Source organism: Castor canadensis, chromosome 4 (genome assembly GCF_047511655.1).
Source record: "Castor canadensis chromosome 4, mCasCan1.hap1v2, whole genome shotgun sequence".
Classification (NCBI taxonomy): Eukaryota; Metazoa; Chordata; class Mammalia; order Rodentia; family Castoridae; genus Castor; species Castor canadensis.
The window spans coordinates 4,312,366-4,324,971 of NC_133389.1; the positions used below are offsets into that span (position 1 = coordinate 4,312,366).

Consider the following 12,606-nt stretch of genomic DNA (forward strand, 5'->3'; position numbering starts at 1 on the left):
AGGACTTGACAAACTTTTCAGATGCCATTTTACCAAACACAGAAAAGGAACCTGCACAGGTTTCCTGTATTTCTATTCAATTTCCCCACTAAACTCTGATCTTCCTCACCTACCCTCCTCGTTCTGTGTGCAATCCCAGGAGTGCCAGGGACATCCTGTCTACATTGCCAGTTGGACCTCACTCTCAATCTCCACATCTGTTTCTGTATAACTCAGACATAGAAAGCTCAATACACACCTAAATTCATACTGCTCTCCTTCCCAAAAACTGTTCTTCCAGCCCTTCTGCCAGTGGTCTCCAGCAATCCTCTAAATCCACTCAGTAATGCCTTGCCCACCTCCCCCTTTGGCTGGCCTCTCAGTCTTATCATGTTCACAAAAAGAGGTGTCTGTGCTTCATGCCCTCTTCTATGGCCATCATCAGCCCCAATGAAAGTGCGGCCTATGGCCAGGCTCCCTGCTCAAGGGTACCAACCTAGTACAGCTGGCCCTCCTCAGGAGAGCCTCCCCTCCTCACTGAGTTCTGTTTGTGGCACACAAATCCCAGGGTTGAGGATGTGAGGGCTTTGACTGATTGACCAGCAGTACAGAAAAAAGGACAAACCGCAGCACATGGCATGAAAGGCCTTTTGCAAACTAAATCTCTTCCTCTAGGGCTTGTCTTCCCTTCAGGCCCTGCCAGAGGCACAGCAGGCAGATGGCTGGCTCTCACACAACCACACCTTCCCATGCTGCCTTTGACACAAGTGCCCTTTCCACTCATATCCACAAAGAAAGCCATCACGGGGCCTCAATGTTTCTGTGATATTTTCTGCAACTTCCACAGACCAATCCAGTCAACCCTGCCACGTTCTCACAACTCTTGACACCTGCTCTGTTTATAGCCAGTATGGGATCATCTGGAAACTGTCCACTGGTGTCACTGAGGATTACAGGGCATGGAAAGTAGTCCACTAGTTTTTATGCCCGGTACAAAGGTAGTGTTTGATAACTCTGTACTAATTTTAAAAGAATTAAGGATATGGGAAGATAAAGCATTTTATGGACAAAATAATTGTTTTATTTAAACTCATAATGTTCAATAAAAATAATTTCAAAAGGCAGTAAATTAGTAATGGGAAAATGCAAACTATTACTATAATCTCATTCTGAAACAAGATTACAAATGAGACTACAAAAACAGAAAAGAAGCATCTCTGTCTAGTTTTGCAAGAAAAGTAAAGTGAAAACCAATACAGCACCAGTGTGAAGTTCTATCAACTCTAGAGGACCCAAGACAGGACTCAGCTTTCCTAACCACTGCTCTGGCAGCACTCTCAGTTCTCATGTGTGAAATGGAACCAAAGGCTATTGGGTATCTTAACATTAATACATGCTGAGACAGCATTTCATATTTCCTAAGCAATATACACATACTGTCTCATCAATTATCAAAAGTCACTTCATATCCCTCTGCAGCCAAAGACACTAATTCTACCTTCCTATAAGTGAGAGATGCAGGAGCTAGAACATGGGCCTATAACTAAGAATTAGAGGTCAGTTCATCTCCATGAATGTGTAACTTTAAGCACAGCTGCCTCCCTAATACCCACACTTTTAAATTTGTCAAAAAAAAAAAAAGTCAAAGACAAGGTCTCAAAACACTACTGCCTAAAATGGTCAAGTCCAAGCCCTTCCTACATTATGACACATGCATAATACATGCAAAGGCCAATTCACATACCCAGAGTATTCTGAAGTTCACAATAAGTAAAATCAATAAAATGATTCATTCTTAAATGAGCCTAAATGAGTAATTTTGTTTTGAATGATAAATAACTGTATTTACAGCAGCTGTAACAAATTAACACAAATTCATTGGTTTAAAATAACACATTTATTTTATCTTACAGATGTACAGTTCAGAATTCAAACCCCAGAAACAGTGAACTAAAATCAGGATGTCTGTCAGTGGGGCTGCACTCCTTTGGGGGTAACTCCCTTCCTTTGCTCTTTTGAGCTTCTAGCAGACACCCACATTTGTAGGCCCCATCTTCAGAGTGGTGAATCCTTCTCACATCACATCACCTTAACCTCTGCTTCTGCAGCCTCCCCCACATTCCATATTCCAGTGATAGCAGGTTCCAAGAATTAGGAAAATGAAATGGCCATATGTTTCCTGGGGTTGTTTTTTCATTTTCTAATGGGCATACCTAAAATATTTGGACACTTTTTTGGGGAAAGGAGGATGAGTATTATTTTACCAAACAAAACAATGAAGATTAAAACTAGAAACTAACAGAAATTTAAATTTTAGGTCACTTATTTTGAGCATGCATCCCCTGCCCCACGAAACAAGGGCCATGGAGAATGGATTCAGACAATTAATTCCTCATTCATTTTCAACTGTTCTGTCATTCTGAAAGGACATCAGAAAAAAAATACCATGAGCGTTATTTTAAAAGATGTTTCAATCATTTAGCACAATGAAGGATTTGTCACACATTTTGCTATAACTATTCTTTCTTATGAACACTCCCTAAGCTTGACTATTCAAAGAGCTGGTTTTTCTTTTTTTTTTTTGGTGGTACTGGGGTTTGAACTCAGGGCCTTGCACTTGCTAGGCAGGTGCTCTACCACTTGAACCACACCCTAGCCCAAGAGCTGGTTTTTCTATTTGCCATTGGGATCTCTCACTTTTATTTAAAATGTAGAGAACAAAAGTCAAACACAATGATTAACTAATTTGTCAATTTGTGAACTAGTGAACATTAGGAAAGATGTATTGGGTAATAAGAAGATATTAAAACTTGTATAGCTCTTTACTTCTAAAAAAGTATTCTTGTTATCTCATTTAAATCTAGCATTAGAATGAGGTATATTTACAGTAACATTACTCAGAGAAAAGAGGTAATGTTGACAATCCCAAAGTTAAGCTTACAACTGTGACATCAACCCAGAAAGTCAACATTCAGTATTTGAATGTCTGTGGGAAAAGGAGTGGGTACCTACAAAGGAAAGAGGTAAAACACTGTAACATTTTCCCAAACCACAGTGTTCACATATTTTAAATATGCTCATGGGGGGTAGGAGGTCACAAAGAACATGTGTAATTATACATTGCAACCAAATACTCCTACGAGAAAAAATAAAATTTAGAAGCTTATGCTACACCAGAATTGTATGGCTGTTCTTCATTTTTATTTTTCTATTAGTTTGTATAAACTCTGCAGGATTAACTGAATCTATTAAATACAAAACAGATAATGTGCAAAAACCATGAAAGCCTACATATTGTGTTTATATTTAAGAGTCAAAATTTATCTGCCCTAATTCAAAACCAGGTAAAAAAAAAATCACAAACACAGAATTATTTTAAAAGTTACATCACTAGTATATATTTACATGAACACACAAAACAACTATCATCCTTTTAAAGAGAAATTACAAAAAAAATTTTGGTCAATATTCTTTTAAAAGTATTACTTAAATTGCTCATAAATTCACATTAATTTCAAGATGGTAACACCTCAGTATAGAATACAACAGAAAAACTTCATTCCCTCTGCAAAATTTTGCTTCTAAAAGTACATGTAACAAAGTTGGAGGAAACACATGATGCTCGCTGATAGTGACAGGATTATTTCAAAAACCAATTATATCTGTTCATTCCCTTTTGCTTAATTAAAGCAAAAGGCATCAAAATCTTTCTCAGCAGTAATCAAGGGGAAGCTGCATTGCACAGATACAGTAATTAACTTAACCTTATCACTGAACTGTATTGGGTCATTCAAGTGCAGCGCACTATCAAAGCTAAGAATCAATGCTATCAGGCTCACATCTCAGAGGAGCAGGGAGATTGAATAACGCTCCCTGTGAATGGACAGGCTTTGTTCCTGCCTAGCCGTGCTGGGTAAATGCTCCTCCTCATAACTTTAATGTGACAGCTTAGCCATTTAATCATTGTACATTAATAACATATCAATATTATGAACATGTAACTACAAAATTACTTGTCAAAGTAATCAGATATTACAGACTTTGTGTATAAATGTAACCAACAGGGATTTTTGGTCTTACTTTTACATTTACAAAAAAGGATATACTATGGATTTTTAAATACGTACATAGTAAAGTTTAAACTCTAGAAAAATGTTTTAAAATTTCAGTGAAATCATTACATGTTTCATGAGATATATGAAGGGGTGGTTTTAACATGGCTTAATTTAACCTTAAAGACTGATGTTCATGCAATTTTTGAAGATTAAATTTATTCAATTATGCCAATTTAGTTGATATTTTATTTGTTTTCCTGGAAAATATTTCAAAATACAGAAATCATCATTTGAATATACATAGCTTTAAGTCATCTATTCATTACTCCCAGTTAAGTTCAAGCATATTTTGTTATTTTCCTAAAGGATCAAAAATTCTGTTGCCAAGACATTATTCTGAGGTCTTTCACTTTCACCCAGTAAGACACTAAATCATAGGGGACGATTATCAGCAAATTCTCTACGACAGGCCCTAAGCTTGCTGAGGTAATGCAGCTGACAAACTTTGATGCGCCATGCCCGGGCACATTATGTTCATGTAGTGTGTACATCTGGGCACTCTTTATGGCAATGCAGCAAACAGCCAATCATTTATTCCACTCTAATTAGCACACATGTAAATCCTCACCACTCAAGCTGCACACGAGGTTACTGTTGTGGCAGCCATACAACAAGCTGGCAGAACCACCTTGGAAGAATGAGAGGACACTCCTGAGCCTGATCTGAACCTGCCATCACACCAGGCCAGCTCCCCAGAAAGGGATGCAACCAGCTCTCCCTTTCAGAACTGATCATGGAGTCCCAAAAGAAAAAGGTCAGCAGGCAGAAAGCTAACTGGCCACAATTCTTTGTTTTTGTTTTTTTTTTTCACTTGTCCTAAGTCTATACCTGAAGCAACATACTTCTCTAATACATAAAGCCAGAAGAGTACAACTAATAATGAGAAAAAGTCAGAATTAAGCTATAAACAGGCACACAAGGAGACTCTGAAGAAAGATTGATGTGTGGTAATATGAAATTACCAGAAAACATTTTATAAACCTACATATGCCTATGTGTGATATGATGTAAGACCTACACAGTACATAATGATATATTACAGTTTATTTTACTGCTCATTTGTTAGTATGTGAATTTAAATTTTTGTACCAAACTACCAAAAATAGCAACTCTATCTTTGAAGATAACTTTAAAATTTTTACTAAAATATATGACACAAAGATGGTACCTGGTGAGATTTTTCCATTCGTTGTTTCTGTTGTTTCTTTCACCACGATGAAAATATAATTGCTATTTTTAGATAACATCATGCATAACAGTAATTTACCAAATAAAAAAATTATTCAAAGAAAAAATTTCTGCCAGTAAAATTTAATGTTGAGTGTACCATTTATTTTTTATTAAGAAGGTTTTTGCACTAGATATCAAGTTATACTGTTTCTGAACATTCACTTAACTTGCTAGACAATTTATATCATTAAAATTGTGAGGAATTCATTCACCAAGCATTGACTAACTGCCTCCTATGTGGTAGACCTGTACTAAGTGCAAATGGGTAACGTGGACACATTGTCAGACTCTAGATTACAGGCATTTCATGAGTAAGTCAAATGAAAAGACAATACACTGACAGTGACAGTGTAAAAATACACAAACAAGACAGACAAGACAGGGCCCAAACAGTTTTAAATGGACACAAAGCCTTCCTCCAGAAACCAAAGAGCATTGAGTATAGGTGGCCCACACCTGTAACCCTAGCCACTCGGGAGGCAGACATCAGGAGGATCTAGGTTTGAAGCCAGCCCAGGCAAAATAGTTGGTAAGACCCTATCTCACAAAAACCCATCACAAAAAAGGGCCGCTGCAGTGGCTCAGGGTGTAGCCCCTGAGTTCAAACAACAGCACTGGTTTAAAAAAATAAAGAAAGAAGCCAAAGGCTAATTTCTTAAAATACTTACAGTTGAAGGTAACTGAGGAAATAAACCACATACTAGACAGCCATTGTGCAATGACTCACTTTGAAGTGTGTTGGAAGGTGTACTAGGTAAATAAAATCACTAAAGTCTTCATCTTGGGAACTCTGAGTGAAGCTAGGCAAGAGCTGATGAGCCCAGTGAAGACGCTTGTCTTTTGGAGCTCCTACCCGCCACACATGCCTTGCCCACTATCAGATTCAATCACCCCCCCACCCAAATAAGGACCACCATCCCCCCACCCACTCTCCCCTCTCTTCTGTGCTGTCTTTTTCTCCAAACAATGATCCTGTATTAACATTCCCTTTCAGATTGTTTTTGTTCATGTTCTTTTTTGGTTTTGGTGTTTATTTTCCAACTCTCCTAAGTTGAAAGTGAGTTCCGTCAGCGTAGACCTGGCCTATGCTGCATACTGCTGAACCATACACCTGGGATATATGAGGCACTGAATCATGAACAAGCTAACCAGCACCTAAACTCCAGGACTATACACATAATTCTGGCTTGACCAGATACAATATTGAGGATCACCTCACCTGCCAGAACTGAAGGAATCAAGGTCAGTGACACTAACTCAAAGACCGCACTGGACAGACTTATAAGAGGCACAACACCTGCTGAACTGAAATGATAAAAACCAATTCCCATTTTTACTAAAAGTAAAGTGAAATCATTGAAATGAACAGCAGAAAAGCAAACTGAAGAAAAAGTACTCACTAGCACATAAAAGATGAAAATTCTGTGGCTCTTTCAAAGTCTAAAATAAATTTCCTATAGATGAAAGTTCTACAATAATTTGAAATTAAAGAAATTTCTGAATTAGAATTTTCATTTTTACATAATTCATACTTAAACTTAGTGACTCCCACAATACAATCCATACCATCCAAGGTAACACCTAACCACATTACACCAACTGCCAGGCACTTGAAGATCTTGAGGAGGGAAGGGAGACTGCAGAGATAGAATTAGATCCTCAGTCCCACATTAGTCCTAATTTTTGGTTGAAAAAGGGAAAACAAGAAAATGATCTTTAGTAGCTGACAAGGGCAATAGCCCACAGACGATGCAGTGCAAATGGAGTATTAGAGATCCACAAGCTGCTCTTTGATCTATAAATAGCAGCTATAGTTTGCATTTTATATGTATAGACATTGCTCTCACTTGCAAAGGAAAGTTCACATCACACATCAAGACCTTATTTAACCTACTTCTTTTAATTTTCATATTGTCAAAAATGTCCAGTATTTGTTTTCCTTCTATTTGCAAGATGCTATTAATTTTTAAATTGATCCCAATTTATTAAATCACTAAAAAAGAACAAAAATACATTTTCACCAACATAAATGAATTGAGTTTTACTACACAGAAAGCTTTATTTTTATTCCTAAAACAAACCATAGTCAAAATAGGCAAAACTATTCAAAAATTCTAAGACCTATTCAAAGCAGGATTTTAATCTACCAATATACGTTTATAGGGCTATGGATGTGGAATATGTACCTGAGACAATTTAATTATGATTATCTATTCTATCTGAAGAAGTTGTTCTAAGGCATGTAATAAATCTACATCTGGGTAATTCAATATTTTCAGCATATCACCCCCTCTTCAACTGAACAAGATTCAACTAGTGCAGAGCAACTCACCTAGCAGGACCTTAGGCAATCATGTACAAGGGCTCATGGCTACCACTGACTTACCATAGCCTTTCTCATAGCCACAAAATCTCAGTAGCCTAAGAATCTCTCTCAACAAGGTCTCTGTTCTACCTCCAAGAGGGCAGAACAGACGGGAGGAGGAACCAACCATATTTCCTGACGTAAATTCAAGACACCTTTTTGACAAGTTGAACTTTCTGGTCTATAAAAAAAACAGTATTTTTGCCAACTGAAAACACCTTAAACATATATTTATGAATCCTCCATAAATGTACTGAAACACAAACTGAACAAGATATAACTTGATCAGAATCTCAGATGTTAAATGTAATGATATTTAGATGAAATTTAAATTCAACTAGGGAGGAAGTTGTGTGGGGTAAGGACAGAATCTTCATGTAAAAGCATAAAATCTTCCTACCCTTAGGATCAAAGGACAATACAAGACAACTCAGTCATATCCTGCCGATGCTCATGCTTTTCCTTCATTTTCACTTCAAACATAAGGCTCTGATTCAGGCTCTAATGTAGAGAGATAACACAAATAAGCTTGCAAAAAAGCACAGCAAGTTATTTAAGGAACAAAATTCAAACTTATGCTTCCCATCAAATGGTCATTCATGGATAAGGATGGCCATGCCAACACTATTCTAGTATAAAAGAGCTCAAGATAATATACATTTAAACTAGAATAAAAAATTATCATTTTCTAAAATTATGGACCTGCTAACTTTAATGAGGAAGTCAATTTAAAAGATTATCTAGCAAACCATCTATGGGCTCTCTGGCTGTGTACCCAAGTCAGTGTCACGCTCCACAGCCCTGCACTGAGGACTCAGTGACAGCTAGAATGAGGATTACAAAATGAACTTGTGTTTCATTTCATTCTCACAAGTAACCAACATGAATGTACATCTTATCAAGAGAATGGGAACATTTGTTAATATACCATTTACCAACAAGCACATGCCATGGTGATGTGACTTACTGATGATTTTATTATTTAAAATAATGTATTTGGTAAATATCAATATTTGTAGCCCATAAAAGATAAATAAAACCCTTCTGCTGGCCTTGGAACGTGTCATCTGAGATGTGCTGTTAACGCCATTTCTTAAGATTTCTCTATCCTGGTAATTCTACTTGGGGAAGACGAAAGAGAGGTTATTGTGGGCAATGTAGACAGCAAACAGGACAGCAGCTCCATTAGCACATCACTTCACTGCTGCATAAATTCACTGGGAAGTGCTGGGGCAATCCCTGCAAGTGCTACACATCCATTAGGATCCTCCATCAGCTCCTCTACCACCTGGATCAGGAATGTGTGAGGCAAGCTGCTGAAAGAAGGACAACAGTTTGCATAGGACCCCATACTCTCAAGGTCTGAAACAGCAAGACAGAACATAGACTCTGGCCACCCTCACAGGCTTCTGCTCATTCTTGTGGGCTTCCTCCATCCTCCATCTATCTCCTTCTTCCAAGAGTTTTTCTCATGCAGTTCAAGTTTCATCACCAGAGGCAAAGAAAACAGCCTTAGAGAAACTGCTTGACCAATACCTGCAATTGCACTGGGGCAACCCCAATGATATACTCATTAAGTATATGTATCTGTGTGCATGTATGCACATGCATGTTTATATGAAAATATTTATATAGAAATAAATGTGTATATGCTATTCTACTTCTATGATGAACCATTTAACCAGAGTAACTCATCTATATGCACTAGAAATTCATATCTTACTTTGTATTTTTGTAAAGCCTACTATTTTATTCTTTTTCCCTTCCAAGCAGAATATTCACTATAAGAATTAGTAAAATATATACAATTAGAAATATTTTTCTAATATACATGTATCACTTTAAAACACTCATGATACATGAATTTCAATTTCACAAAATGAACTATTGTATAAAAGATGGAGTACTTGCCTATTAAAATATCTATTGGGGGTAAATTCTACTGTAAACGTCAGAGGTATACTTAGTAAGGAAAACTGACCCAGATCCCAATAAAACATAAGCATCCTTCTCACTCTATATCTTAACCTAGAGCTAAGATTCCTCCTTGACCCTGAGCTAGTATTGTATCAGCAAGTGGGTAGTAACTGCAAAACCAATGCAATAATATGCAATCTGCATCTCATCAGCAGCCCCTCCAAAACATAACACCACCAGCATCTAATACCTCATTAGTTTTAACAGCAATGGAAAATGGAAGAGACCCCAGCATACCGCTGTCATAGATATTCTCATTGTAATAATGGTGGCTAAAATGGCTTTCATATAGGGCTATATGCACACCGAGCCAAAATATGCAAATTAAAATATGAGCTCTATTTTTAGATGTAAATTTCAAGATTTATAAAATAAACTTGAAGCATATATTATATTTTATGTATGTATATATATATATATATATATATATGTATGTACGTATGTATATATTTATTTATTTATATATAGAGGGCTTATGATCCATAAAATAGGGCTGGTAGAGTTGGCTCAAGTAGTAGAGTGCCTGCCTAGCAAAAGTGAGGCCCTTAGTTCAAACCCCAGAGCCGCAAAAAATATATAGATAGATAGATATAGATAGATAGATAGATAAAATAAATCCATAAAATAGTCTCTCATCAGAAAGCAACAAACAATTTTATAGGAAAGAGGCAGAGGAATGCTAAATTTTTAACAGGTCAAAGGCCAAGAATATATAAAGAAACTAGCATAAGAGAAAAAAATTATCAAGAGGCAGAAATCATTGTCAGATCTAAGATTAGATTCAATCAGAAACCATCATGTGGGAGAAATAGTCAAAACTTGACTATTTGGAGATCACATCTCCAAAACAGCCAGAGCAAAATGAACTGGAGATGTGGCTCAACCTTTGCAAGAATGAGTCCTTAGTTCAAAACCCAAACCCACCGAGAGAGAGAGAGAGAAAAGGAAAAGAGAGAGAGAGAAGTTGGTTTTGGTGGCAAATAGCATTTGTGATAACTGCCTAATCTCTTAGTCTGCACTGGCTGCCATAACAAAATACTATAGCCTAGATGTTTACAGCATCTGCAAGTCCCAAAGATAGCTCTTACCAGAGCTCAACCATCCTGGCACTTCCTCTGCTATAATAAGGAAAAGAGAGCACTTTCTGCTGTATCCATCCTACATCACCTATGCTAGGGACCCCCTTTAGATCTCATTTGACTTTAATTACATTTTGTGATGGTTAATCTTTTGTTTTCTTTTGTTTTACTGAGGCAGGGTCTTAGCTACTCTCCACTGTGTCAGTATTTCCAGAGAGGATTAACTAAGGGAAAGGAGTAGTGGGGAGGGGGTAAGATCCCATAAGCTCAGACCCCAGGTGGATTTCTTTTTCTTTTTTTTTCTTTTTTGCAGTACTGGAGATTGAACTCAGGTCCTGTGCTTGGTGGCTGATCCGATGGAATAAAAGAAGAGAAAGGAGAAAGCCAACTAGTACAGGAATTCTTCTCTATGCTGCCTGGTTCCTGTGAGATTAACAGCTGCTCTACCACACCTTCCCCACCATAATAGACAGAAACCTCTGAAAGTGAGCCAAAATAAATCCTTCCTACCTTAAGCTGCTTAGGTCAGGTATTTCATCACAGTGACACAAATGCTAACTAGAACATCTCCTTAAAGACCCTATCTCCAAATACAATTATACTGGAGGTTAAGAATTCAACACATGAACTGGAGGTATGGCTCAACAGTACCGCATCTGCTTTGCAAACCTAAAGCCCTGAGTGAGGGGGCATAATTCAGACCCCATCTACTACAAAGTGCCTAGCACCATCAGAATACTAACAAATACATTTTAATATTTAAGAAATAAATCTTAAATAGAAGACAAAACAGATGCCAGAAGCAAATCGGGAACTTTACCTTTAAGATGACTAAGACTAAAACCCTAGATAGAAAACACTTATATTTGGTCTCAGTTATATTTCTCTCCTCTCCTAAAATGACTATCTCTACACTGTAAACTAACACAGTTTGGGAACAGGGTCCCTTCTGTCATCACAGAATCAATTTGGAAAATAAAATTATAATGGAGAAAAATTACCTGTATGGAAAGAGAATACAGCTGAGATCTAGAGGACTTAGGGGAGAGAAAATGGGGAAGAAAGACTAAAAATAAATAAATAAAGTAATATAGTAATAAGGAAGAAATAAATAAATAAAAAGTAATAAACTCAGCTCAATTTGCCCTTGCTGGAGGAAAGTGGAAAATGCTGATAATACCATTCAATGATATCACACTTCTGACATGCTTACAAAAGTAAGAGTTCAGCAGTTTGCTACCACATTAGCAAGCCATGGAAACAGTCCTGACCTAAAGAAAATGCCAAATATGTAGCAATGTAGAAATCACTCAGTCAACACTAATCAGGTAGGTTTTTTCAATCTAGATCATTTCTCCAAGAAATGAAAATGGTTTTTTGTTTTGTTTTGTTTTTTCCTTTTGTCTGTGATTATCTTTGATGGTGGTGGTGGAAAAGGTTTTGAACCTACGTGGACTTCTATAATTTATTCAAAAATTTACTTTGTGTAGACCTGCCCCAAAAGATAAGTTGGGAATTTGGAAAAAGTGGCATATTAGATTTAATAAACCTCTGTGAGTCAAACACAATACTCCATTAGACGAAACACAGCCTACTATCCAAATGTCCTTAGGAGAAAAACTGATCATAAAATACACAAGAATTTAGACAATTGATGTACGTGGTCTACTTCTAAGTGTAGTGACCATATCTATGCTACGGGAGCAAAGCACTAATCATATTGTAAATGTCAAGGACAATAGTAATTTAAATACCACAAACCCACACAGTAGGGGCAACTTTAATTTGCCAAGAGAAATGTGCAAAAAATTTTGCCTCAAGAGAACCAACTCTCACAAACTACCTCTAGTCTTTCAGTAAA

The 12,606-nt window shown here is 37.0% G+C and overlaps 1 protein-coding gene and 1 long non-coding RNA gene across 6 annotated transcripts in view; one reads left to right on the top strand and one right to left on the bottom strand.

Annotated features, from left to right (window-relative positions):
- Positions 1-11,803, top strand: part of LOC109681066 (uncharacterized) — a 38,507-nt gene extending 26,704 nt beyond the window's left edge. Inside the window, exon 4 of the long non-coding RNA XR_012446973.1 lies at positions 11,059-11,803. This is a non-coding gene — a long non-coding RNA (uncharacterized lncRNA). The remainder of the gene's footprint in view (positions 1-11,058) is intronic.
- Znf407 (zinc finger protein 407) overlaps positions 1-12,606 on the bottom strand; it is a 447,403-nt gene that overhangs the window by 316,340 nt on the left and 118,457 nt on the right. The window lies entirely within an intron of this gene.